The 26,668-nt window shown below is 43.6% G+C and overlaps 1 long non-coding RNA gene across 2 annotated transcripts; it reads right to left on the bottom strand.

The window, feature by feature from the left end:
* LOC130250345 (uncharacterized) lies at positions 1 to 26,668 on the bottom strand. Of its 2 annotated transcripts, none has more exons than XR_008839970.1 (4): positions 26,204 to 26,668; positions 24,584 to 24,776; positions 1,319 to 1,693; positions 1 to 302 (listed from the first exon to the last, which is right to left on the bottom strand). It is a non-coding gene; the product is annotated as an uncharacterized LOC130250345 (long non-coding RNA). The 2 variants fall into 2 exon arrangements; XR_008839969.1 differs by having other exon boundaries at positions 1 to 360.

Genomic DNA, 26,668 nt, shown 5'->3' on the forward strand with positions numbered 1-26,668 from the left:
TAAGCATAATGTGCATCCTCCTGAGCACCTCTGCTTGTTGTCTGCAGGATGTCTGATCTTTTTCCTTTGAGGTTCCACTTCCCTTACAATCTCTTTATTCTGTTATAAAATATATCTAATAATTCCTTGGGCTCCTGATAGTGCTTGCAGCTGGGGATAATGTATCTGCATTCTGTACCCAGGTACGACTGTCTGGGATACTTGTCCATCCATTAGCTGCTGGGTGTGATCACTGGCTGGGTGTTTCTGCCACACGGAGAAGATGTGTCTGTTTCCCACGCAGAGGGCTCAAGTGCATGCTCCTGATGAAGATGAGAAGGAGGAATTAATCCCCTGATGAGAGCCCTTAGAGGTTTGATGCTGAGTGGAAGGCGTGAGAAATGATAAGACATTGATTAGGTCTGAGTCAGCAGCGGACGCACCCTTGCCATGCTACCAACTGCTCTATTAGCTCTCCCACTTGTTTGTTGCCTAACTTATCTTCCTGACTCATCCCAAACCCAGCTGACACCAGAGATAGGCAAACTATACACCACTGTACCTTTGGCAGCCTCTGCTACACCTTCTGCTGCCCTGCAACCCCCATGAGGATTAATAACTTGTCTTTGCCAAACAGGAGGGGAAATAAAGGTAGAAACATCATGAGTGTAAGGAGAAGTGGGAATCCTGGAGAGAAAAAAATGAGCTAGGACTGCTCCTGGGAGAGGAAGAGAGAGTTTGTAAAAAGAGATAATTCCCTTTTGAGCACTTCTGCTAAAAATGTGTCACGTTGGTACCAGTCCCGTATTTCAGTGATGGTGATGTGCTCACCATGACTGAAGCAGCAAGGCACAGGTAATATGCAGTATAGTCTTTCATCTCTGGATGTGACAGGATTCTGGCAATACTTAATTCTTTTGGTTTTGTTTTAAGGACATTTCACAGTGCCAGATTAGAGCCAAAGCACCATCATTGGGGTCATAGTCAACCCAGTCCTGGAGGTCTGTGAGCATCACCATTGCAGCCAGTCTCTGCTCCTCACTGGTTCTGAGCTCATTTGGCCCCAAAAATAGTCTCCTAAGCTCCTCTGCAAATTCCTCTGCAATTCCTTTTTAGCTAATAAGCTCTAAGTTTGGTGCAGCAGTAATGGGCATGGAGATACAGAGGAAAATGGGAAAAGGTACAGAACACCTCCATCTTCTTCCCTGGGATCAGGTAGCCTCAAACAGTCCTGGGCACCTTTGAAGAAATATAATAATTTCCCTCTTTGAATTTCCAAGGGGAAAACAAGAGACACTATGTGCTGCTGGTTGAGAATAGCACAGGGAGCAGATCTCACCTTCCAGCACACTGCAGGAGCCCAGTGGGAATCCAGTCAGGCTCAAGGACACTGCAAAAGGTGATCACATGGGCTTTGGGGGAGGTGAAGCAGGTGGAGCTGGGGATGGGGTTGATCCAGGTTTGATGGGCATGGTCTCCTCTGCCTTCAGAAAAGTGAGTCCATTCTCCAGGAGGGGGACAGGTTCTGCTGGAATGGGCTGCATCATCCCATAAATGCAGCAGGATGGCATCTCTGGCCTGGAGATTTGGATTGTATTTACTCTGCTTTTTCAATGTTCAGGTGAGTCTTGCTGGTTGTTGTAAATTCAGCAGCTCCAGGTTTTAATTCTTGGTGCAGTATTCCCACCTGATTTGTGAAGTCCTGATAGCCTGTCTTGAGAAAAGCATCTGGTCATTTTCAAAATTGTGTCCCAATGCTCACAAGGAACTTTGTTGGTGACCAAGGTGTTCTGAGAAGCAAGGAGGACTGCCAGAGCAGACCTCCCTGCTCTAATGGGCAACCATCAGCATTTCATACCAGGCAGAGCAAGTTCCTTCTGAGGGTAATTTTTCTTGCCTGGGACAGAAGTCCATAAGTGCCTTTTGTGTTTGAGCTTTGACAGGGAGATCCTCAGCAGCCTCTGTCTGAGGCAGCTCCCCTTTCCTGCCTCTTGTGTGGCTGCAGTGCTGGTTCAAAGTGTGCATGAAAGGCTTAGCCTGAGAGCATGTGCTGCTGCTATTGCACATGGGGAACTGAATTAATTGCAAAGGAGAGAGACTTATGGGGAAAAACACCCACTTTCAGGTTGGCCCCACACTGCTGCTCTTGGAGGCAGAGACATTCACCTGAGTTTATTCACCTGCAGGAGGTGTAGCTGGAAGTCTGCAAACCATTCTGCTTATCAACTCACAAATATGGGGATGTGATTCCATGTCACAGGCTCTGCCTGGGCTGGCAGAAGTTGATGCTGGCTGAGCACAGGTGAAATTTCAACTTCACCTGTGGTTAAGGCACATGAAGTCTGTTCCATGTTTTGTAGCTTCTAAAATCTAAGGGAAATCTCTTGTTATTCAATGTCAGTTCTGCTGCAGTCAGAGGAGGCTGAACATCCCTGATTAAACTGCTGGGAGGCTATTGTAGGCATGTGATACTAGTCTCTTGAGTTTTTTACCCTGGATTTTCAAACTTTGCCTTTACTTTTTTTTTGCCCACATTTTTCCACTCTCTCTACAGCTGAAGTGACACAGAAATTCTTATGGATAAATATTCAGGACACTATTTAAATAGGCAGCTATCTCTTGCAGATCATCTGCTTTCCTATGTTGCAAATGTTGCATTTGGTATTGTGTAGTGTGAATTATGGATATGTGTTGCTTATAATCTGGGATAGGCCCATACTTGTCAATAGATGGCAAAATATAATCAAACTGGACCAGATTTACAGTTCTCCCAATTCCTCAGCAGGGCTTATTTCTTTGTGAAAGCAATATATTTGCACATTATTCCAAATTATGGGGATCTTGCAAGAGAAGCCCTTAGATAGCTGTAGCACACCCTATTCCTTATCACTTGCTCAGCTGTACTGGTAAATTAACCAGATGGATCCAAACTATCCTACAGCCTAGTGTGAAGGAATATGCAAAACTCCAAATCCAGATTCCCATCTGTTAGCACACGACAAGTTTATGTAGTAAAAATGCCAAACTAAACCCTTGTCTTCAAAACCCTCTGCTACATGGATGTTCCAAATCCTGGGCCAGGCTGGGACACTGAGCAGCACTGAGGTGTTTCCAGAAGCTGCTCATGGAAGCTTCCTCCAGAGAGTGAACCCAATAGGTGCCAGATGATGCTGGGTTCTGCATCTTTTTGGCCAAATCTTGGTGCAAACCCCTGAGTGATGGGATGAATCAGGCCCTTAATGGCTATAGAAAGACATTGGAAATAAGAGTTTATATTTACATAGTACATTTCATCCCAAAGGACCCTAAATCACACTGCACAAACTTTACATAAACAGCAGAACTGAAATGCAGCTGTGTCAGGAATGGAGGGTGGCAGCCAGCTGGCATGTGTTAGCAGGACAAAAATAAGGCACTATTTTTGGCCAAGGACATCAGGGCAAACCCCTCTATTGCAAAAGAGCCTTCCAGACTTCAAAGTGCAGTTTTACTCTAAATAGTGATGGTGGATAAATAGATATTCTGTAGTCAGTTGACTTGTTCCCAGGCACATCTGGGGAATTCACTCACTAAAATAAGGATTTGCTACATTTTATGCCAGCTAAGGCTGCAGAACTTCCTCACCCAAGACAGCACATTTCCACTCCAACTCCAGTCACATTTGAAGTATTTGAAACTTTTTTTACACAGCCCTTACAACTGAGGGTGGGACACAGAAAAAGCAGTTCTGGCTTTCTCAGCTGAACTTACCCTGAACTGGCACATCTGTTCTGTTGTTAGTGGGCAAATTTGTTGATTATAAAGACTAATTTTCACCATGCCTATCAAGGTAACTTTCCAGAATACAACTGATCTTTAAATATCAGCGTGGAGAGGCTGGGACATTTGAAGATCTTGCCACAAAGCCCTCACAGAGCAGGTTGGGAAGCATCTCTCAGGTCTCTGGGCCATCCAAACACTGCACAACACTGAAAGGCATGTTTCCTTACAGCAATGTCACCTATGAGATGCACAGTATTTTGACAGATATGTGTTTACTTTGGGGGCAGGAGGGTGTCTGTACTTACATAGTGCACTGCATCTCAGAGAATCCTAAATAACCCTCCAGGATAAGTAGCCCTGTGGCAACTGGTGGTTCCAGTCCAGTTTGGGGGACATGAAAAACCCAGGGACCATTCCCCAAGAGGCAGGATGGATAAGGAGAGTTTAGCCACCTCCCCCATCCATTTGATTTATTAACAATCCTGTGGCCTTTGAGAACTGAGCACCCCCTTTGGCACTGCACTGTGCATTGGATGGACAAGGAAGGAAGAAGTCAGCCAGGACCCAGATGTCTTTCAAGGAGCTTCCAAGCTGGGACACGACCCTGCTGGTAAAATCTGGGGCTGCAGCCACCCTGGCTGTCTCCCACCCCAGCACTAACACTGGCACCAGAGCAATGACACAAGGACTGGGTAGGGGAGCTTGTTTTTCTGCAGACAATTGTGTCAGCTTTCAGCCAGCTCAGCTCCCTGCAGCTCCCTGCAGTCCTGGGGTGCAAGGCCAGCACAGCTGTGCCTGGAGAGGAGGATGCACCCATGGCAGCTCCATCTGAGACTGGTTCATGATTTGCTCTCACTAGAGATGTGCTGGCTGACACCTCCTTGTCTTTTATGTGCTTTAGCAGATCTTCTAGTAGGTTCTGAACCATGGTGGTCCCAGCTGGTCTGTAGTTCCCTGGATCTTCCTTTTTCCCATTTTTTTTTTTTAATGGGAGTGATGTCTCCAGTTTTCTGGTCACCAAGGACTTCATCTTACCACCATGATTTTTCAAATATCATGGAGAATGGTTTAGCAGCAACACTGACCAGTTCCCTCAGGATCTTGGGATGCATCTCCTCAGGTCCCATAGAAGTGGCAGGCCTGACTGTCAGTGAAGATTGCAACAACTACCTCTGCCTTCTCCATATCAGTGTCACCCTTCTTGCTTATCATGGGGCTACACTCTCCCTGGCCTTTTCTGACCATGTCCTTATGGAATCCCTTCTTGTAATTCCTTACATCTCTTGCCAAGTCCTGTTCCAGCTTTGCTTGGCTTTCCTGACCCCATTCCTAGACACATGAACTGTGTCTCTGTATCTCCCCATGTCACCTGTCTCTGCTTCCACTGGCAGGAAATTTCTTTCTTACTCCTCAGTCTGAGGAGCAAATCCATGTCTGTTTCTGGCCTGCCTTGCTTGATTTCCCACACACTGGAAGAGCATCCTTGCACTCTAAGAAAAGGGGCCTTAAAGAGCTGCCAGCACTGGTTATCACCTCTGTCCTTAAGGACAGTTTCCCAGCCAATCTTATTCACCAACTCCTTAAAGAGCTGGAAGTTCACTCTTGCAAAATTCAGGGGTTTGACTTTGCTCCTTTCCAGGTTCACACTCCTTAAGATCACAGATCTCAGGATCCTGAGAGGATGTGAGAATGAAGAAAGGGAAAAACAAAGAAAGAAACATTTGGTGACTTTATCTGAGCCCTGAGAAATGCAGAAATGTGCAAGACAGGGGCGTGATGCTCTGGGATGAGCAGAGTCCAGGGAATGCAAGACAGATCTCTCCCTTACCAAAAAAACAGTGCAAAACTTGTTCAGAGGTGGATCCACCTTTGATATGTTGTGAGCAGATTACAGAGCCATGTCACAGGAGTTCCCAGGACTCCTGGAAAGGTAAGGTGGTCACACACACTAGAAGACTCTCCACAGCATGCCAAGAGCACTCAGCTCTGCACACCAGAATCTCCCTTGTCCTTTATTAAGCCCTCTGTTTGCATAGCATTAAAACACTGCACTTTCCAGGGAGAAAAAAATTTGTAATTATATTAAATAATATTTGTAAATATTTGTAATTTTACTTTTTTTTTTTTTTCTTTTTTAAATGCACCAGCATTATCCAACATGTAGTCCGATATATTATATTGATCATGACCTAGAAAATAACCTAAGCTTTTGGAATGATGCTGCAGGCAGGGAGAGAGGCCCCACAGGCCAGCACTCAGGCACTCAGACTGATTATGTACAAGTTGCACAGTTTTATACACTTGTGTGTACACTCAGGCACTCTGAAAATCTTACTGAGCAATAACAGAGAGCCTCCCTCTCTTCTGCACTCCCTGCCTCCCAGCACAGGACCCTGCAGGGAAACCCACTGTGTACAACTGCTATTTCCCCCAAACAGACTTGCATCCATGGCAGTATGAAAAATTAATAAAGGAGTACAAAGTGCATTAACAAAGGCTGACATATTTCCCACAGTTAATTGACATCCCCCATTTTATTTAAAATTAATAAAAGCTTCCCAAGCATGCAGAACTTGCACATCCTAGCAAAGGAGATGTCTCACACATCTCATCAGGTCATGTCCCTGCATCAGTGATACTGCATACCATAAATCATGACAAATATTCCTAGAATTATGTCAGGCCTGTACCCAAGGTGTTGCTCTCAGCACCAGTGTAGGAGGGCTGTCTGACACATGTTCTGGAAATTGCCACTCTGCTGGATGAACACAGGCTGCTAAGCCAGCCTTATAACACCTAAAGCCTGGTCTCCAGCTGAGACTATTCCCTCTCTCTGGTGCAGTGTGGGGACACTGATCACTCTGAGCTCACAGAGACTGGCTGGAGTCTCCTCACAGCTTGTGGTGATGGGGAACAGCATTTCACTGCTGGCTGTCACTGCTCCTGCAGCCATCAAATGGATTTTTCTATGGTCCAGATGTCCCACCAATACATTACTGAGTCACACAGAGAGGGTGACCACAGAACCTTCTGGAAACTGAAGAAGAAACCCTGTTAGTGCTAATGACACTCTTAAGTGGGATGGCAATCCTTTCTTTTTCAGCAGTGGAGTCAGGTGACAATCTGGCGAATTGCATACAGTGTAAGCTAAGACCTCTGAGAGGTTTTCAGAAGGCCTGAAGTAGAGCAGACAACCCCTAGATGAAGTTGTACTGGAAAACTGTGGGGCTTGAGGTATTACCAGTGGCACAGCCCAGGATGGGACTGGTGCAGGCAAGCAGGAGTGCTCCTGTTCTTGGGTGTTCTGCCCCCCCAGGCCAGGGCTGCCCCGAGTACCCCCCTGTACCTGGCTGTATTTGTTAAGTGCAAGCTTTGGCTCAGGGATAACAACAGCAAGGGCTGTGCCAAGCCAGTGGAATTAGAGACCCTCATAGGTGACACTAACTACACTCCAAGACCTGGGGATCTCCATCTCTGCCCTGACAGCACCTTTCTGGCTGGTGATGGCTGCCCCTTTGATAAGGCAGAATGATGCAGAATCTCAGGTAACTGCATGTGGCAAAGTGCCTTTCCACACCTTGGAGCACGTTCTGTATGCCCTCAGCATACTCCTCTCCACTCTCCCAAGCTCATGACAAGAAGGGAAGACACATGAAATGCAGCTCTACCAGCAGAGCTCCATAACTCCTTCTGCTTCTCCTCTACATCCTTGTACTTGTGGCACTGCACAGGAAGCTGGGAAAATGGCAGCTAAAATTACATGGAAGAGTTGTGCCTGTCTGGAAAACTTGCAGCTGTCAGACACTGCTATGCCAAATATCCCCACAGTGATGGTCACCTATGCCCAGTTACTTTGGGGAGAGCTGGTTTCTTCACAGTGATTAGTTGGTACCTTGAACAATGATAACACCCAAAGGTGAATCACAGAGATTTGATGGTGTGAACATCTGGGTGGAAGTTTGTGACTGCTGGCTATGCTTTGTCACCTGCCCCACTGGGTGCCACTGGAGCTGTCCCACAGCCTTGCAGGTCCAGGTACCCTGGTGTCCAGCTGAAGCATCCTCTTTTTCTCCAAGCACAAACAGTGACTTGGGAAAAAGCCCTGTGTTCATTTTGGAGACTGCTTCTGCATACCAGTTTATATGAAGCAATTATTTTGTGGCACCACACATTTCAAAGTAAACTTCTTTGTGTAACCAGCTCTGAAAAGAGAAAAGAGCTTCTCACATCTCAGCTGAGAATTGTACCTGCACTTCTGTGGCAGCTACTATCTCTTTTCATTTAGGCTGTGGTGAATTGGCTCCTTTAAAAAGGTACCAAGCCCCACTTTGATTTTCAGTTTCTAGTCTCTACACAGGGGCTGAATCAAAGTAACTTAAACTATGGCTTTGATTCCTGTTCCCAGAGCTGGCTTAAGATGTATTTTCACGGGCTTCCTGCTATTTGTTATCATCTGCTTGCTGGAGATTCATACCTGCCTGGTAGAGCTGGTGGACCTGGATGTGTGTGTGTATGTCTGGGCTTTGATGTTCACAGCTTCCCAAGACAGCACTGAAACACAAGCACTTCTGATCAAGAATAATGGTGAGAGCTGATGAATTAACATATGCCTTGAAATGCTCCCATTCTGTTCTCCAGGATAACATGCCCAGTATTCTGGTTTAGCAGTATTTACCTGTACCCTGATCCAGTTGTTTCCCTCATACTTGGTAATTACCTTGACAGGACTATTTGGTTGTTTCTGGCAATGATGTAATCTTTGCTTGTACTGCTTGCCTGCATAGTTTACTGTGTTGAAGGGCTTTGGAGTATTTCCTCCAGTGATTATATTTCACTGGCTCTTTAGAAAAAGCTGTAGCTATTTTCTCATCTAGTTGTGCCCAGAACTTTTGTCTCAGGGAAGAATATGAACTGAGCTGACTTCCTCCCATTATAACAGCTTCTCCTTGTACAACCGGAATTGAGACAGATTTATTAAATCTATGCTTGCTACAAAATAGGCTGGATCTTCAGTTGTGCTCATGCACATGCTTAGTGGGAAAAAAATGACAGGACAAAGGTTAGAACAAACCTTTAGATCCCTCTTCAGCCATTTTACTTCCCAAAGGTCATGGGGACTTTTTGTTGTAGCCTATGTGTAATGTCACATCAATTTAACCAAAGATGCAAGGTTGGTCTGGGATGAATAAATCGGTGTCTCAAAGCATGAATATGTCCCATCCCACTCCTCCAGGGTGTATGAGGACAAGTGTAGTCATGGAAGGCCCTTTGTGCACAATCTGGGTGGTGGAAGGAGGCCTAGGCAGGGATAGGACAGATTTGGTTAAAATCTGATGCCTGCACAGGGGACAGAAGGAAGATGCAAGCATTCAGCTATGGTCTGTGTCTGCCAGAGGAGTTCATAGTTGGAGGCACTGTGAAGTAAGTGGGTTACTGGAAGGGTCTAAGGTAACATTTTTTTTCCCAGTTCTGCCATTTGCTTGCTAGATGACCTTCATCAGATCAACCATCTACTGAATGCTATTGGTGCAGTGTCTGTGCAATGGGCTTAAAACTATCTACCTCCAAACCCCTTTGAGATCCAACAGTGGGAAGTGATAACTAAAGCCTCACCTTGCTCCTCTTGCCTGAATCTTGACTTCTTTCTTTTCAGCAGTTAAAAAATCATGGGATGAGACAGAGAGCATTCCCTTCCTCTCCAGCTATCCCACAGTCATGTGGCTTGGGCACAATGCTGGGGTGTGGGAGAGGAAGGGTTTGAACTCCCTGGGGCTGTGGAGCAGCTGTGCTGACTGATGAAGTCTGGCAGCCCTTGGTGCAATGCTGGAGGAGTCCCCTGCCCAGGTGTTTACTCAGCGCTTGTGCTGCCGCCACCATCCTGCTGTGAGCTGGCAGGAACAAGGCTCCCTGTGCCCCAGCTCCTCCAGGGCAGAAGTCCAGTGTCCTCCCACAAGTGCCTGATGAAGGCAGGTCTGTGGGAAGGTGTGTGGGCTTTTTTTGGACAAAACCAGCTGAGATGAGCACCCAGGGCAAGGGCTACCAGCTCTGCTGGGAGAGACCTCTGGCAAGGGGATGGGAACAGAGAGCAAGGAACCTGTGAAACCACACCTTGAACTGGTTCTGGGAATGCAAATCAAAGCCATGATATAAGTTAAATTGGTGCAGCTTCTGTGTTCAGCTGAGCCCTCTAATCTTTGAATTGCCAAAGGCCTTGAGGGATTATTATGTTAGGTAAAGCCTACCAAAGGGCAAGTTGCTCCAGCCTCCTCTTGTTGTCAGCAGGTGTGGAGACACTGTGTGTGTGGGGGGTAGGTACAAGGATGTCTCTGGCTCCCTTTTCAGAGGGGTGCTTCCAGATGAACCATAGAGGCAGCCTTCTGATCCTTTTCCTTCATCAAAATGGCACAGAGGAGATCCCTGGGAACCAAAAGCTCACCTGGACATTTTTTTTTTTAAGCTTTTAGAAGGATTAACACAGATTTATGTTTGAGAAAGAATACTAGTTCCAATCTAAAGTGCAGGACAATTCCCTCCAGTTCTCAGGAGGGTAACACCATAATCCATTATTAGCTGTGCCAGTTACAGTTATTTCCTTCCCACATTTCCTTTTAGGTGTCAGACTAGAATGCAATTGCTTTTCTTCCTAAGAGCACTATTTTTAAATCTGAAGAATTGAATGTTATTAATATAGTAGGTGTTGTAGTGTGCAGCCCATTCTGTGATGGGGTGTTTATAGCACCAATGCTCTTACCTAGTCCATTTGTAATCAGAAGTAATAGCACCACTTCACCACTTGCTCCGCTTGAAGACGCTGCAATAAATTCCAATGAGCCATAGCTTGGCTGCAGCTGGTGACTGATGTAGAAGCTGTGCGCATTTTTACTTCTTTAATGTTTATAGCTCTTTTACATTATATGAATATTGCCAGTCCTGAGGATTCAGCTGTCATGAATCAAGCCTCAAAAACTAATGAGATTTTACAAAATGCATTCATTTGAAGTGTGTTTTATGGGCCTTCAAATGTTTCAGGCTTTGTGCCATGCTGTCAGGCTTCCCTTACTTTGCTGCCACAAGCTTGTTTTAAGAAAGGAAAAAGAAAACTGGGATTAACATATTATCATCTAATTTCAACAGCTGGCCCCTACCAACATCACCTGATATTACAAAACTGAAGATAATGGTGTAAGAACAGTCAGCACAGTCAAACACACCTTCCTCTGTGTGATGGGTCAACACAGCTCAGATAAAACAATGTCACCTCGAGCTTACACACCCCTGGTTTTCTGTGGGAATAAAAAACTTTCTACTCCAGCTGCCATGAACTCCCCATGTAGGAGAAAGGAAGGGTTAATGTTGGGGAAGTGCAACAGAAGCCATGGGCCAGTACTGCATGGGCTGAGCAGGCCAGAGCACACGATAGCCACCCTTGTTTTTTGGGAAGGAATGTTCAGCAGCACAGATCCCCTCCCACCAGTTCATTGCCACTGCCTGCTCCACTGGTGATAATGGGGATGCAGAGTGATCCAAGCAGGAGCAATCACTGAACACCAAAGAGATTTCTTAGAACTGATTACAGACCAAAGGGTGCATGTGCATAGGAAATGGAAAGAAAGAAGGAAAATCAGAGAATGAATGGTGTGTCATTTCTAGTGGAAGTAAGGAAGAAACTAAGATTTGTCCTTTCTTATGGAAGGACAGGCCTGGCTTTCTTGCATTGCTCAGGGAGAAATTACTTTGGAGAGTTATTTAGTAAGTTAGGAAAACTGCACCTGAGAAATTCCTGTCCCTGGCATCAGTTCATCTTGAAACTCAAACAGACCCAGATTTGGTTTGGGACTTCATTGGAATAAAGGACAATTGCAAATGGATTTACAGATTTACTCTGTATTTTGCACACTTCTCAGCACTGGGGTGCAGGACTGCTTGGTTCAAGACAGGTGGTCTTAGGAGCAACTACCCTAAGAACAGGCTTTAAAAAGGGGGCTGCTGATGGGAAGCAGTGTGGGAGGGGAGAGCAGCATCCTCTTCTGCCCTTGTGAAGGTAGTGTCCCTGTCTTAGTCCCAGTGGTCAGTTTCTTTCTGATGCCTCTAGAGCTCATGAAGCCAACATTTACACATGTTTAAAATTCTTGCTATTTTTCATTATTTTCTTAAACTACCAATGGCAATTGTCCCTGCTTTACACTGCATTTCTAACTCCATACTCTGTAATCTCCCCATGCTAATGTTCTAAAATGATAAGCTTCGCTATTCCTCTTGCACTCATCTTCTTTCTTTCTGTTCCTTCCTTATTCCCATCTTCTTATTTCCTTATCCCCTTACTGATTAGTCCTTCCCCTCCTTCTCATTTCTATTCTGACGAGCTGTTTCTGATTCAAAAAATGGATTTCTAAACAAAACACAACCAAACAGGAAAGCCAAGATTAACAACTCTGCTACAAGTGTATTTTTCTGGGTGAGATCTACGAGCATGTGCAAGAACTTTCATCATTATCTTGGTACATATTTGTAAGACAGAGTATTACCTTCCCCCAGACTCATCTCTTTTATCTTTTAAAAATGTTCCCTGGTGACAGAGACTATATTACCCTATCAGTTTGTACAATTTCTAGCACATCTGATCACTTGCAATATAAATGCCATACAATCATCAAAATAGTACATAAAGCACTCATTGCCTGCAATCTTAAGATGTCTGGAGTTGTGCCCTTCCTAAGCATCACTCTCTGCCATAGCCCACCTACCTTGCTCTAAGGAGCTTGCAGCATCCTCCAGAGGTGACAAGGTGCAGCAGTGATGTGACACATACCATGTCCCTACAGACTGAGAAGCAGCACCTGCTGAACCCTTGTGCTATGCTTGGAAGTTTGGTCCCCTTTTTTCTGCACAGTGGAGGGAAGCAGGATGCAACTCCAGTGGAAGCAAAGCCTCCATGGGCCAGATGGTTTCATGAGTCCCCATGAACATAGCCATGGAGCTTGGACTGTAAAGGGGAAAATGAGATGGGAATAATGCAAAGTCCACCTCTGTTTGCTGACATCCTTTATTTATTTTTCAAATGATGCTCTTATCCAGTGTTTCCCAGGGGAGATCAGGAGGGAATTGCCATCTTCACATGGACTCATGCAGGAAAGGAAGCAGCTGGTCCCTGATATTTATTGCTGTATATCAGCTTGGAAACCTGGCTGAAACACTGCACAAACCCCCATTTCTCTGGGTTATTTTCATCCTCCCTCTTTTTGTTCAATGAAATAATTAATACTTCATGGAAAAAACAAACCCCTGGGAGTTCATTTCACTCAAGACAGGGAGCGCTGGAGCATAACTGGAGGAAAGGTGGAAGTGCTGTTGGACACAGGTTTATTCCTGTTCTTATTTTAGCTAAACCAGCTCACCCTTCCCAAGGAGCAGGTGATAAGGCAGTGTGTTTATAGTGAGTATCCCGTGTGGTGCAGCTGTACTATAGATTAGGTAATGTTTCTGACTCACTGCAGAGTTATTGGGCCACCTCATTCCTTCCTTTCTCAGGTCTATAGACTTCACCATGTACACACTGACGGGCTTTGCACACACTAATCAAGTCTACAGCTTTTCTGTTAGGTTGCGTGTAATTGTAGGACTTTTTCAGATATAGGGACTGCAAAACAAATCTTCCTGCCAGAGACATCAAGTTGTTTTCTCTGTTTTTTTTCTAGGGATGCTTGAAACCTCCTTCCAAAGAACCAAGCCCTCACAGGTTCATGCAGGAATTATCACTTGGTATCTCCACACCTAGGGCGTTCCTGGCCAAAACTTGGATACTTGCACTGGATAGTGGGCACCTAGATTCAAAACAAGTCAAAAACAAATGAGGTTTTAGTAGTTCTGCTACAGACAAGAGCTACACACCTAAAGAGCCCATTGTATCAACACCCACATGTTGGACTTCCTTTGATGGATTTGGAGAGTTGTTCTTCATTTCGGTTTAATGCAAGAGGATTTTTATGGACGTACTGACCTACCCAGATGGCCAAGTCCATGATGGCTTTTAGGGACCCAGCAGGGACTTTCTCTGCACAGCTGCTAAAACAGCACAATCACAGAGTATGTGGCCTAGCATGAGGAAGAAGGGGACTGGATGCTCTCTTTTAGTGGACATGTCCCAGGCATCAGGTGCTTTTTTCCCCAGCCTGTGTTCTCAGTTGAGCCTCTGTCAGCCATGGTTTTTTATTTCCCTTGTGGTTCAGATTGAAGGAGCTTTCTGTCATATTATTTTACATCAACCCTAGTCACAACAGAGACCATGGTGAATGAGCCAGGAAGTGGGATAAAAATCTGTGAGTTGCTACCCAAATGGTCTTTTAGTACCCACTCCAAATACCTTCAGATGGGACCTTCATAGATAACATCAAAACATAGGTTAAGATTTTTACTCTAAACACAAATCAGTTGAAACCATGGGGAAAAGAATTGTTCACTGATTTCAGTCTTACCAGGATTTGGGGTTGCAATAGGGTGACCAACTGCTGTTCACTGAAGCCAATGGAAAGGACTGTAAATAACTTGAGCCTGTGGTTTGGCTTCTGGTCTCCCTGCTGCTTTGGGACTGGCTGTAGCAGTTGCTGTTTACCCTGTCCCCATCAGCTGATCAGTCGTGCCTCCCTGCAGCCTCCTGAGTTGCACCAGCCCAACTGTTTGTGTAACCATGCAGTAAAGTGCCTTAGGAAACAGCCCAGGGATGTTCCCTGACACAGCTCACTGCCTGGCTGCCCTAACAGCTGTGCCAGCCCCACAGACAGGTGCACGGGGTCCAGGACAAGCACGGAGAAACAGCTGCTCAACAATGCTACCAACAAAATGTCCCCCTTGGAAGATGCTCCCAGGCTGGTGATGCAGAGGGACTGAGATAGAGCAGCAGGTGCTGTCAGGAGGGTCTGTGCTCGAGCCATTTCACTTGTGCTGGCTTTAGCATTTGGAGGCTTCACCAGAGTAACCAAGCTCACTAACCTGGCAGAAACTAGTCAGGCTGGTAAAAAAGAGGCTGGTTTTCTACTGGGCTGTTAGATGGTTTAGTTGTCTTGTATAATGTCAGCCTCAGTGATCAGATCCTTGATGCTTGTCACTTGCACAAGGACACACAGCTGTATCCAGGGCTGTCCTTAGGCTTGATGAAAACAATCCATGTTTACAATGGAAATACCAGAGAGCACAAGTCAAGAATGTGGTGACTAATTATATTCCTTCAGTGTTACTATACTGGTATTTTGTTTATTGAGCTCTTCCATTCTAGCTCAAGATTCAACACACAGGCTCATTCCCTGGCCTTTTCCAGGACATCTGCCTCATGGAGGGCATCTGCAGAGATGGCTTTGTACATGCTCCACTTAATCCAAAGCTTTTATTGAGATGGACATACACATCCCATGCAATACTCCCAGCAGTTTCACTTTTATATTGTTCAAAAGCAGAGTAGTTGGGGGTGTGTTTTTTCCTAGTTTCTCCCCTTAAATTCCATGTTTGAGTCTGAAAAAAATATTTACAGCTGTATTATATAAACTAATGAAAAACAATGTTTAAAATTAAAGTGCTGGCACAACTTTATGGAGAACAGCATGGAAATGGCCATGTGGTAATAAACAGGCTACCTGATATGGTTTATTGTTTAACTCCTTGCTTACTTCTAGAAACTTAAGCTTATGTTCTCAAATGCCTGAGTCCTCTGAGACATGTACATGTGTTGGGTTAATCACCAAACCCAAGTCAGGGTTCCCCTGAGAGTATGTTGGAGTAGATCAGTGAGTAAGAAGCCTCTTCAAGCAGGGGCTGCCAGTATTTCCATGTGCTTCACAGCACAGAACACACCATAAACAAAGCCTCTGTTTCTAAGGTAAACAAGAAAAAATTCTGACTTTTAAAAAAGAGCAAGAAAATGTCTGGACACTAGCAAGTTTTCCTTCTTGCAACAATCCACCAGGAAAACAAAAGAGAGTGAGAGATTTTATGTTGCTGCAGTGCTGCCTTTCTCGTGCATAGCCGTGATGGTTTCCTAGCCTGTGATCGTAATGGCATGATGAGATATTTATAACATGCTAGGAAAAATGTTTCCTTTTTAAAGCCCATCACAGTAGCATAAAAACAAGCCTTGAAATCTGTCTTTCCTATATCCCCAAATCTCTCGATGGAAATGACTTTTATGTGCTGACTGTTGGTGTGCATATTAAAGCCATTTCTAAGGAAAAGCTGTAAAACACACACCCATGCACTGCTCTCTGCACACATGACTGCACAACCAGATTAGGCCACATGGCAGTAAAAGTGCCCCTGCCTGGTCCAACAAGAGCTCCTGCAATTGTTACCACAAGTGGAACCATGCTGGTACCAGGGCAAGGGTGGGAACAGCTCGAGTGCCGATAAGCTTGACGGTAAATCAGCCATAACACGGTTTGGCTCCACGCCCAAGTAATAACTAACCACTTTTATGTTAATTATTTGCTATCCTTCTATGTACAGCAATAGTTACAAGCTTTACTAAGCATAAATGACTGCAGTGCACAGTTGGCTTTCATAAAGTCTCAACTTTTTTGACATACTGCATCATTTTCTAACTGGCAGTTGTAAATTATTCCAGTTTTTCCTTTTGCTCTGGCTTCTTTTTTGCAGCCTCTCATAAAGTAATATTTTAGAGTGTGTTTTTAAGGATGACAGAGGCAGTCATACATTTTGTATTTCCTGTGCATGTTATATGGTAACTCACCCTTACACACTGAATGCAAAACAGTCATTCTCTCTTCAGCACCCCAGTAAATCTGCTTCAGTCAGAATATGTTCCCATATCTGGAACATAACCACTGAGAAGATGGGTCTCAAAACCATAGATCCCCTCTCTATCCTTCTCTGTCTTGATCACAGCTCTCCAGACCCCAAACCACAATGCAACACTCCATCAGGGAAACCAACCCGGCTCTTTGTGGGGGTAATTAAAAAAACTGTCCAGCTTTAAAAAGTCAGCACATGATTTACCCCCAGGATCACATTTTTAAGCTGATAGACCTAAGGGCCAACCTGCAGCAGCACTGGCAGGGGCAGAGAAAAATGTCAGAGAAGCAAATATCTGCAGTTATCAGTGCCTTGATGATTCCTTTAGTGGAGGTGGGGTCTGAGACCTGTTTCCATCACAGAAAGATCACAGCAGGAACCCACTGGCTATGATGTATGCTCAGTTCCCCACAACTCCACCAAGGGACTCTCTGTCCCCTCAAAATCTCAGCCACAAAAGCCCTTTATGGGGGCCTAAGTGTGTAAACTTCCCTGAAGTGCTTGTGGAAGTGCTGCTCTAGGTCTTACCAGCTTGGTCTCCACCAGTAAAGATTTTGATTCTCCATCATACTTGTCTATTCCTGCAGGGCTGGTACATCTGGAAGGGCTGTGTAGTTTTACACTACAAGTATGCCAGTCATCCCTGCAGTGGGACACACCTGAAGACAGCTTTGGCCAGAAGCACAGTATTGCTGGCATGACTTCTGGGCCACTGTATATTTCTGTGGATGAAGGTGAAATGCTACTGAACCCCAAATATATACTCCTCCTAATAGTGGATATACACCTTGCACAAGGATGAATGGCTAACAAGAAACCAAGACAGATGAGAATTAGGCCAAGGTATGTAAGTTTTATTAAATATGCAGCCTCTCCTGGGAGGGAATTTGTGCAGCCATTAAATAAACAAACACTCTTGGAATTCCACAAATAAATTATAGAAGAAACAATTCTCCCTTACCTGAATGGAACACGCATTCCTTCAATGATATTGCTACAGTGCAGGGAGATTGAAAAAAAATCAAGTTTTAATTAAAATGTTATAAATGGAAGACAAATGAATCACAAAGTTTATTCCAGATTACTCCAGAAAGTGCTGCTCTTGATAATGATGGGCAGAACTCATTGTGGAAAAATGAAGGAGGGCAATTCAGAGGACATAAAAATTGAATGGAAAAGGCTTTGAGTCAGGCCAACAGCTTGGTTAATAAAGTTTTGTGCTAACAAATATTAGCACATATATGAGCCCACCTGAGTGTTGAAGAGTTTGGATTGTGGAGCGATGGCTGACAACTTTGCTGCTGCCACAATGTACCTGTTTCCCTGTGAGCCTGGCTTCCCTAACAACAGCAGACACTGCTGGACTATTAGAACACCATCAAAACAGGAACAGAACAGGACTTTGGAGAAATGATTCTACAATAAACTTTGATTGTTTCTCTTTGGAGAAACATGGAGCAGTGGTGAATGCTCCAAGTTCTTACAAGTTTCAATGACAGAGCAGCTCTCAGGTTATGAAAATGAATCCTCTGGTGCACAAATGGCAGATGACCACTGAGGCACACCAAATACACTTGAAAAATTGCTGTGTCCTGACCCCACCAGCCATTTTGCAATGAACTTTAACAACTACACACCAGAGCCCTTCAGCAAACTACATCACAAGAAGAAATAGGACAGAGAATAGAGCACATGTTGTGCCGTGGAAAGGGCAGTGCCAAGATCTAGAACTTGTATTATCCTACAAACGAAACGAAGACTGCAAAAAAAAAAAAAAAAAAAAAAAAAGAAAATAGGAAGAGTGTTTGGAAAGAGCCCAGTTCTTGCAGCCCTCATTTTTCTGAATGTTTTTATTTACTTTATTCTATTTACAGCCTCTAGTTCTCAAGTGTGTCCAGTAATGTTTCACCTTAGAGCTTCCCAGCTCTCAAATGCTGGAGCCAGGCACTGGCTGCTGCCCAGCTGGCCTCTGCCCTAGTTACACTCAGTAATGTAGAGAGGGCTGTAGTATCAGTCCTTTTCAGGGCTAAACTGTGCCATGGACTTTTGATCATTAAAGGAAATGAACTTGGGATGACATAAAAAAAGTAAATAAGACTTGTGTACAAGGACATTAAGATTACAAAGCAGCAGTCTCAAAGGTTGGAAGACTCAGAGTGCAGAGCTGCTGCTTCAGTGATGTTCTTTGGCAGGAGTTTAAATGACAGCAAGAGGTGTGAGGCAATGAAGAATAAAATCCTGAGCATTCAGCTTTCAAGGAAATTTGCAAAAAGCACTGTCTCCACAGCCAAGATTTACACGTCTTCTGAGAAAGAATTACTTTTATATGAGAAAGTAATCATCCCCTGCACTGCTGAGCTAATGATGTATAAAATAAGTACAACAAGCCCAAGTCCCACAGTGACACTAGACAACAGACAAGGAAAAAAGGTATCCAAACAAACTACCGGTGACCAGAAAACAACTCGAAGCAGATCACTAGCAATAAATTGTAACATGACATTGAAGCTGGGCTCATCTTACAAAGAGCAAAGAGTAGAGAGAGAATTGCTAAGGGCAGATGGCAGTGCCTTTCCTGGTGATATAAACACAGATGAATGCATATCACTTCTGAGTACTGTATATGGCTCTGCCTATCTCAACAGCATAAATAACTGGAAAGAACTTTAACACATTTCTAGGGATTGAGTTCTAATTGTTCTGTGGCACACAATGGTTGGTTGCATCTAATTATATTTAACATGGCTATGGCTTCAAATATTCCACATTACAGGAATTATCAAGTTGAACTGGAAGTGTTTTACCTGCCAAGAGCTGAATTTCATGTTATCCTGCAGTAGCTGGTGGCAAAACAAACCTAGTGCAGTGTAACAGGAGGTTACGTCCTCTACACAGTTACATTTAATCCCTCCTGATGCTTATCTGAGTTGTAGCTGAGTACAAAGAAAAACAGATTCTGCATTTAAATTCTCATAAGTACAAAAAGTAATGGTAACAGCCATAAGCATAATGATAACTTTTGCATCTGCCTGTCCAAGGAACCAAGGATTTTTTTAATGTTTTACATGTAGTTTATAATTTGTTCAAATATTTTCCACAAAAGTTGTGTGGGAAAATCCATGAAAATCAGGAGATCTGCCTCTTTATAGGAAGTACTGGAAGAAATGTGAGCTTGATCATACCAAACACATGATCACATGCATAAAATTAACAACCAAAAACCACAATGTATATTCTTTCTCTTTTATAACTTGCTTAAACTTTCTTTTGGGATATCTGTAGTAATAAGATCTAAAAAAATTCAGACTGTAGAGTGACTTGCCAAAAAAGTATGTCCACACCATTACATATTCATTTTTCTCTACTATTTATGGGTACATTTGTTTGTAAACCTTTTAAAATGTTCTTTCCACTTCTTGAGATTTACTTACACCATTTCATACTTCTGTTGCACAAAGCTGACATATCCAGATGGCAAATATAAACATCAAAAGATGGACTGCCACTCAAAGACATGTGGGAAACATTTGCCAAAGCTAAATATGGTCTTAAAAGAATTTCAATATTAGTGTAAAAGTTCTTCTGAACATGCCATTAATAGCTGTGCAATAGATCTAGCTGACACATTGGAGGTGGTGAGCTGCACTCAAATACTTTGCTACCCACAAAATGGCACTTACTTCAGGATTGTTCCATACTCAGGAAATGATACAGTAAATCAAAGTAACAAATTACACAAACTACGCTATAAAAAGCAGTACACACTAAATAGTATACAAGAAACATGTACATGTGCACAGTGAAGGAAGAGTCCACAGGATTCAGCTTTTTTGCTGAATAAGTATTTGAGAGTTTTACAGTCCTTCAGCATTTCTTTTTATGTAATCAGATAACTGCAACTACAAATTCAACCTGAGGACTGACAGTTTTACATAACAATGGCATCTTTGTTGCTGCAAACAGTAATATATATACAACAAATCAATTCAGAGGGAAAATGCTTTCCATCATACTTGGCTTTGCTTTGTGATCAGAATGAGAAACTATGTGCATGATTTTTTTTTTTTACAAGCAGTATTAGCCTCCTTTACATATTGGCAGGCGTGGGAGGGGATCTGCTAAAATCCATTACCCATTTTGTCTTGGCTGCAATAAGAGAGGGCGTCCATTGGGTGCTGGGCAATTCAAAGAGCCAAGGATGAAAGGAAGAGTTCACTCAGAGTGGACAATCAGTTTAAACTTTGACACACTTTCTAAGCAGAAAATGTAATATGAGTAAAATATTTTACAATGTTTTCTCAGACAGAGAAGTCCAAAAAGTTTACTCATCCCTTACACCAGCCACAACAGAGATGTATCTTAATGGTGACTGGTCCTCACCTCTGATACTAGTTCTGCAATTCATATGGTTGCACACAGAAAACTTTTTTTGGAGACTTAACAGCATACAAATTCCCAGTGGAGCACTGAGACGACCCATGAAGACCACACCTTCAGGTGCTTTGGTCCAAGTCTAAATGTCGGCACTCTTAAGGTGTTTGTTATCCCCAACATAACCTATGGTTTGTTGCCTGCATGGAAGAAATTTGATTTCTTTTTATTCCTATATCATGGTAAAAGCAATGGATTTTGAAGGTCTGTAAGATCAGTTAGTGAGTCTATATTGAGCAGATCTGCATGGCTCCATTCTGCAAAGGAGACCTGTGACCCCAGTAAGCCCTAGTAACTGCAGTGCTGTTGTAGTGTCCTCTCTGCCATGCCTGTCCATGCTGCAAGACTGAATTATGGATGGCCATCATGTCCTAGACAAGCCCACAATGCCATGCTACAACTCCTGTGTGTTAATTTGTTCCCTTAGCAGACTGTTTTCTGGGAAAAACACTGAATCCACCAGTGTAGCTGCCACGCAGATCATCTTCTTTAATTAAAAAGCACAGAGGAATTGCAGGTGATGATAAGTTCAGGGAACATGAGCCATTGAGACCACTCCAAATGTAGTTTCATGAGAGACTGGCTCCAGCAACCATGCGGGTAAAGTTCCTGCCTTGTGACCTCCAGTACTCACTCCTGGTGTCACACCACAGCTCACCAGCTCTGCTGTTGCGTCACAAATGATGTACCTTGAGCCACAGCCCAGTTTATAGTCTAGCTCTACAGAGACTGGTTTCACAGACCCACCTCAGGAGGGATGGATTCCAGCACAAATGCAGAAGCAGTCAGCTGGGCCTGGAGCACTGTTTGAAGGCTTCACTATCAAAGTCAGTGTATTGGGGAGACTTCTCCTGCAGGTTTGTGGTTCAGTTAAACCAGACTAAATAGCTGAAAGAAGTCCCACTCCCTCTCCTGCCTGCCAGCCATGCTTTCTGCAAGCTCTTTGCTAGGGATGCACCATGAATAATCCAGAGCAGAAAGCTAAACTGATCTACAACTCAGTGCTTTTTTGCAGACCTAGTCTTCTGTTGTCTGGGCCCTCTGATCTGACTGCTCTGACTGTGGCTCCAAAGAGCACCAGAGACAGCACAAGGGACATGTTAGAAACACAGAAAGGGGAGCAGGTGGGGGAGGGCTTCCAAAGGGAGCTTGGCATTATGCTGGCTTAGTCAGGTTTGGTCATTATCAAAAGCCATCTCCATGATGAGGTGCCATCCAGACTACCCACAAGTTACACAAGTCATCTTACAACATCCCTCTGAAAGCTGGGATACCTCAGCACAGGAAATATTCATGTGGTCCCTCCTTTCTGCTTGTCATTTTGGGGTTTCTTATTGAGCAATGCAACCAACTTCCTCTTTTGGTATCTTAGAAGAGGTTTTCTTTTGGGATTTTGGGACTGCATTGTTTTTCCAAAATTATTTTGTGAAGGAAGATGAATTTAGATTCACATTACTTTCAAGAAATTATTTCAGTTGCAGAGTTTTCAATAAGCACAGCACAGAGAGTGAATAATGGCAGCAGTGATAATAAGTGCATATGAGAATCCCAGGAAAACTTTAATCATCATCATTAACATTTTATTTTCTGCAGTGCAATTCCACAATTTGCTGTAGCAGACTATAATGCCCAGTGCTGATAAATATGAAGACAGGAAAGCCATGAGAAAGAAAGTAACCACTAAGCTGGAACTGCCATGGTTGTTTACTATTTTGATATTTTAATTTATTATTTTTTTTATTGCTGTGTGAGTGTCTTTCAAGTCAAGTATGATTCTGGAATAGAAGAAAGGTGGACTCAAGCATGTAGACAAATGATATCTAGTTTCCCTGGTTCCTGCCTTTGTTGCTCATTTTTAAGTTTGTGTTCTCACAAACCGTGTTGCAACTTCTGGTACCGTTTTGCCCAATTGACTATCTTATTTAAATGAACGTTAAAGGAAAGTAATGAAACCCACCAGGCTGCAACACCAACGAATTTTGGTAAATGCGGTGGAGAGCCTTCTTATTGCAGCTTGACCTTCAGCAAGAAACATAAACTTTAAATAGGGACCATTTGGAAATGGATCAGGAAGGTAAATTCATGAAAACTGTAAAGGAGAGAACTTCTAAAATATATGAACTCATGATGCCAATGGTAAATCATCTAAGTCATGATTCCCTAGCTGAAGACATATTTTATAGGAAAGTTATAGTGAAAGCTAGCAATATTAAGTTTTTTTATAAAGTGGTTCATCAACTGAAAAGAGGTTTCTTTCTTGGACAAATTGCCTTAGAAATGTTGGCCTTAGGGATCCTGTCGTCCTTGCTAAAATAGCATAATGCCAACAGAACCTTATACAGTTTAAAATCAATTTTGCAATCAAGAATTCTGTTTATAAGCTCTTTGAACTCAATTTCACTGTGAAGTCAACCTACCTTGTAAGTTATTCCAGATATAACTGGAATCCTTTCTACACAAAAAAGTATGAAACCCAAGCCTGTAGTTGCTTTTGATTTGAGGCAGCCTTGCCTCAAATCAAAACAGGAGGATAAAGGCTGATACTGAAGTGTCTGTCTTGTCAGCTACTCTGTACTATGAGGACATTTTTCCACCACTTGAATGATATTGCTCTTCCAATGCCTTTCCAATGCAATGGAAATAATCCTTCCTTATTGCCAGAGGCCTCCTGCTCATGCCTGCAACAGAATGAATAGCACTGCCAGCTTGTGGTACTGCTAAAAACCTTTAAGGTTTGCAGAAATCCTGGGGCATGGTTTTATGGTGTGAAGTTTTTTAAGGGTAGAACCTACTTCTAGTGATCCCATTTCAACACTGTTCCTCAGTCCTGCCCTCCTCTGTCCCTGCATTGCTCATTTCTGCTGATCCAGTATTTTTAGAATCCTGAAAAAGATAAATTTCCAAAGAACAGCTCAGTGGCTCCTAGTGTGGCACAGCACATAAGGGCTGCAACATGGGCATGGCAGTGGGCATGGCAGGGTCAGAAAGCTTAAAACAGCATTTTTACAAAACATGTGGCATTGTGAAGCTGTGACAGCTGCAGGAGACACAAGGGAAGGTATAAAGACATGCTCCAGGAGCAGAGGCTGCAAATGCCTTCATGAACTAGCAAGAGGCTTGAGGCAGCTAGTGCAAGAGAACACTTCTAGAACACATCTAAACAATTCTAAATCCCCCCAAAATCAGCCAGTGGTCAGGGACTATTGGGGAGGGCTAGTTGCAATTTTCCTGACAAAAAACCCCACTTGAATCCCTATGACTCACTCCTTTGAAATACAGTCACATCTTTCAGCAAAAAGGATGTAATGCAGGAATCAAAATGTCCAGTGGCAATCATAGCTGCAGCAGTCAGTATGGGGAAGATGAAACATAGAGTGAGATAGGAAAGTTATTGTTATTTGGCTCTAAAGTGTAGAAAAGCTTTCTTTGTAATTGGCAGGAATTTTGGTTTGCTGCTTTTAGTTTAAGAGATGTTATACAGAAAAGAAGACGGGGAATTATTCCGAAGTGTTGAGTGTTTTCAAAGGTAGAAGAGCACATTTATCTGAAACAAGTGGGAGTCCAACACGAACAATTCAGATAATGCAAAAAAACAGTGGTTCCCCTAAGGATTTACCCATAAATCTTCATTCCAGAGGTCTCCACTCAATCTGAGCACAGCCCTCCAAGCCAAGTGGAAAGGCAAAGCTCTCACTGAGATGGCTAAAATTGCTTCTCCCCAGCACTTCCACACTGCCCAGTTTTCCTGCTTCAGGGGCAACTCAGTCTGCTCCTCTGCAGCTACAGAACTGCCACAAATCCAAGTCTTGCTATAAAGGAAAATTAAAATTCAGGTTAACTGTGTGCTTCTGAGTCTGCTCAAAACTAAAAGAAATTGTTCTTCAGATACACAAACAACAGGCAGAAAGAAAATACTTGTCCCACTGATAAGAGAGGTGAATTTGCCACTGACAATGCTGAAAAGGCAGAGGTTCTCAACACTTCCTTCACCTCTGTCTGCACAGCACTGCTGGGCCCCCAGCCATGGGGACAAAACATCCAGGTTGATGCACCCACAAGGGCATCACCGGCAGAGATCCAGCAGTCATTATCCCACTCTGCTCAGTGCTCATCAGGCCACACTGGAGTACTGTGCTCAGTTTGGTCCCTGCTGTGCAGAGAAGATGTGGACAGGCTGGAGGATGTCCAGAGAAGAGTCACACACTGGGAAGCCAGTGACGGGGGAAAAGGCTGAGAGAACTGGGTTTGTTCAGCCTTGAGAAAAGAAGGCTTAGGGGAGACATCACCATGTTCCACTATTTAAAGAGAAGATGGAGACTCCCTTTTTACCAGGAGTCACATGAAAAAGACAGAGGGTATTGGGTACAAGTCACTGCTGGGGACGTTACAACTACTCGCAAAAGAAAAACTTTTCACAATGAGAACAATCAGCCACTGGAATAATCTCCAGGAAGTGGTGGATTCCCCAATACTGTACACTCCTGAGATCTGGCTGCCAGTGTGCTGGGCCATCTTGTGCTTTTACCAAGAAAGGCTAGATGAAATGTTCCTTGAGATCAGCTCTTTCCAACCTGCATTCCATGATTCTATAATTTAAAATCATGGCCAGTTTATGTGTGTGCCCCTGGCTGTGAACTGTGGTGGTTCAGCAGGACCCTAGAGAGAGGAAAATTGAATAAGGCAGGAACATTCTCCATGTCTCTTACTATGAGCCAAAGACTTTTTTAATACCAAAGTCTTGAGAACTCTACACCAGGATGAAGTAACTAACATGACCTGTGACACTTACTCTAAATTATGCATTTAGCACCCAAGGACATAACGAAATCTATTATGATGAACAATATATGCTGAAAGGTTTGCAACATAAAGGGCTGTTTTTTATTATCCACTGAGAGTAAATTTAGCCCTAAACAAAATATACAAGAAAACACAGTTGTTAATGTGATGGGAATTATTACTGTGCAATAATTTATGCGTGTTGTTTGTTGATTTTGCTGCTGGGAAATTCACTGTCTATATAGGCTTGATTTTAAAAAGGGAAAATCAGGCTAACCTAATAAATTGTTGGAAGATAAAATATGCAGATAGAGGAACAAATCCCCCCAAACCCCTCAAATAAGCCACTTGACACTCTGACCAGCAGGTCGAGGAAGGTGATTCTGCCCCCCTACTCCACTCTACTGAGATCCCAGCTAGAGTACAGCATCCAACACAACACAAGAAAGATGCAGACCTGTTGAAGCAAGTCCAGAGGTGGGTCATAAGCATGACTGGAGGGCTGGAGAACCTCTCCTGTGTGGACAGGCTGAGAGTTGCCTTCCAGTACCTCAAGGGGACCTAAAAGAAGGCTGGAGAGAGACTTTTGACCAGGGTGTGTAGTGACAGGACAAGGGATAATGGCTTTAAACTGAAAGAATGTAGGTTTAGATTGGACACTAGGAAGAAATTCTTTCCTGTGAGGGTGGTGAGGCACTGGCACAGGCTGCCCAGGAAAGCTGTAGATGCCCCATCCCCAAAAGTGTTCAAGGCCAGGCTGGGTAGGGCTCTGAGCAACCAGGTCTAGTGGAAAGTGTTCCTGCCCACAGTAGGGGGGTTGGAACTAGGTGATCTTTAAGGTCTATTCCAACCAAACCACTACATGATTCTATGAAATGTGTTTGGATATTTAGAAGTTACTGGAGAAAAAAAAAAAAAAAAA

The sequence above is a fragment of the Oenanthe melanoleuca genome, chromosome 2 (genome assembly GCF_029582105.1).
Source record: "Oenanthe melanoleuca isolate GR-GAL-2019-014 chromosome 2, OMel1.0, whole genome shotgun sequence".
Classification (NCBI taxonomy): Eukaryota; Metazoa; Chordata; class Aves; order Passeriformes; family Muscicapidae; genus Oenanthe; species Oenanthe melanoleuca.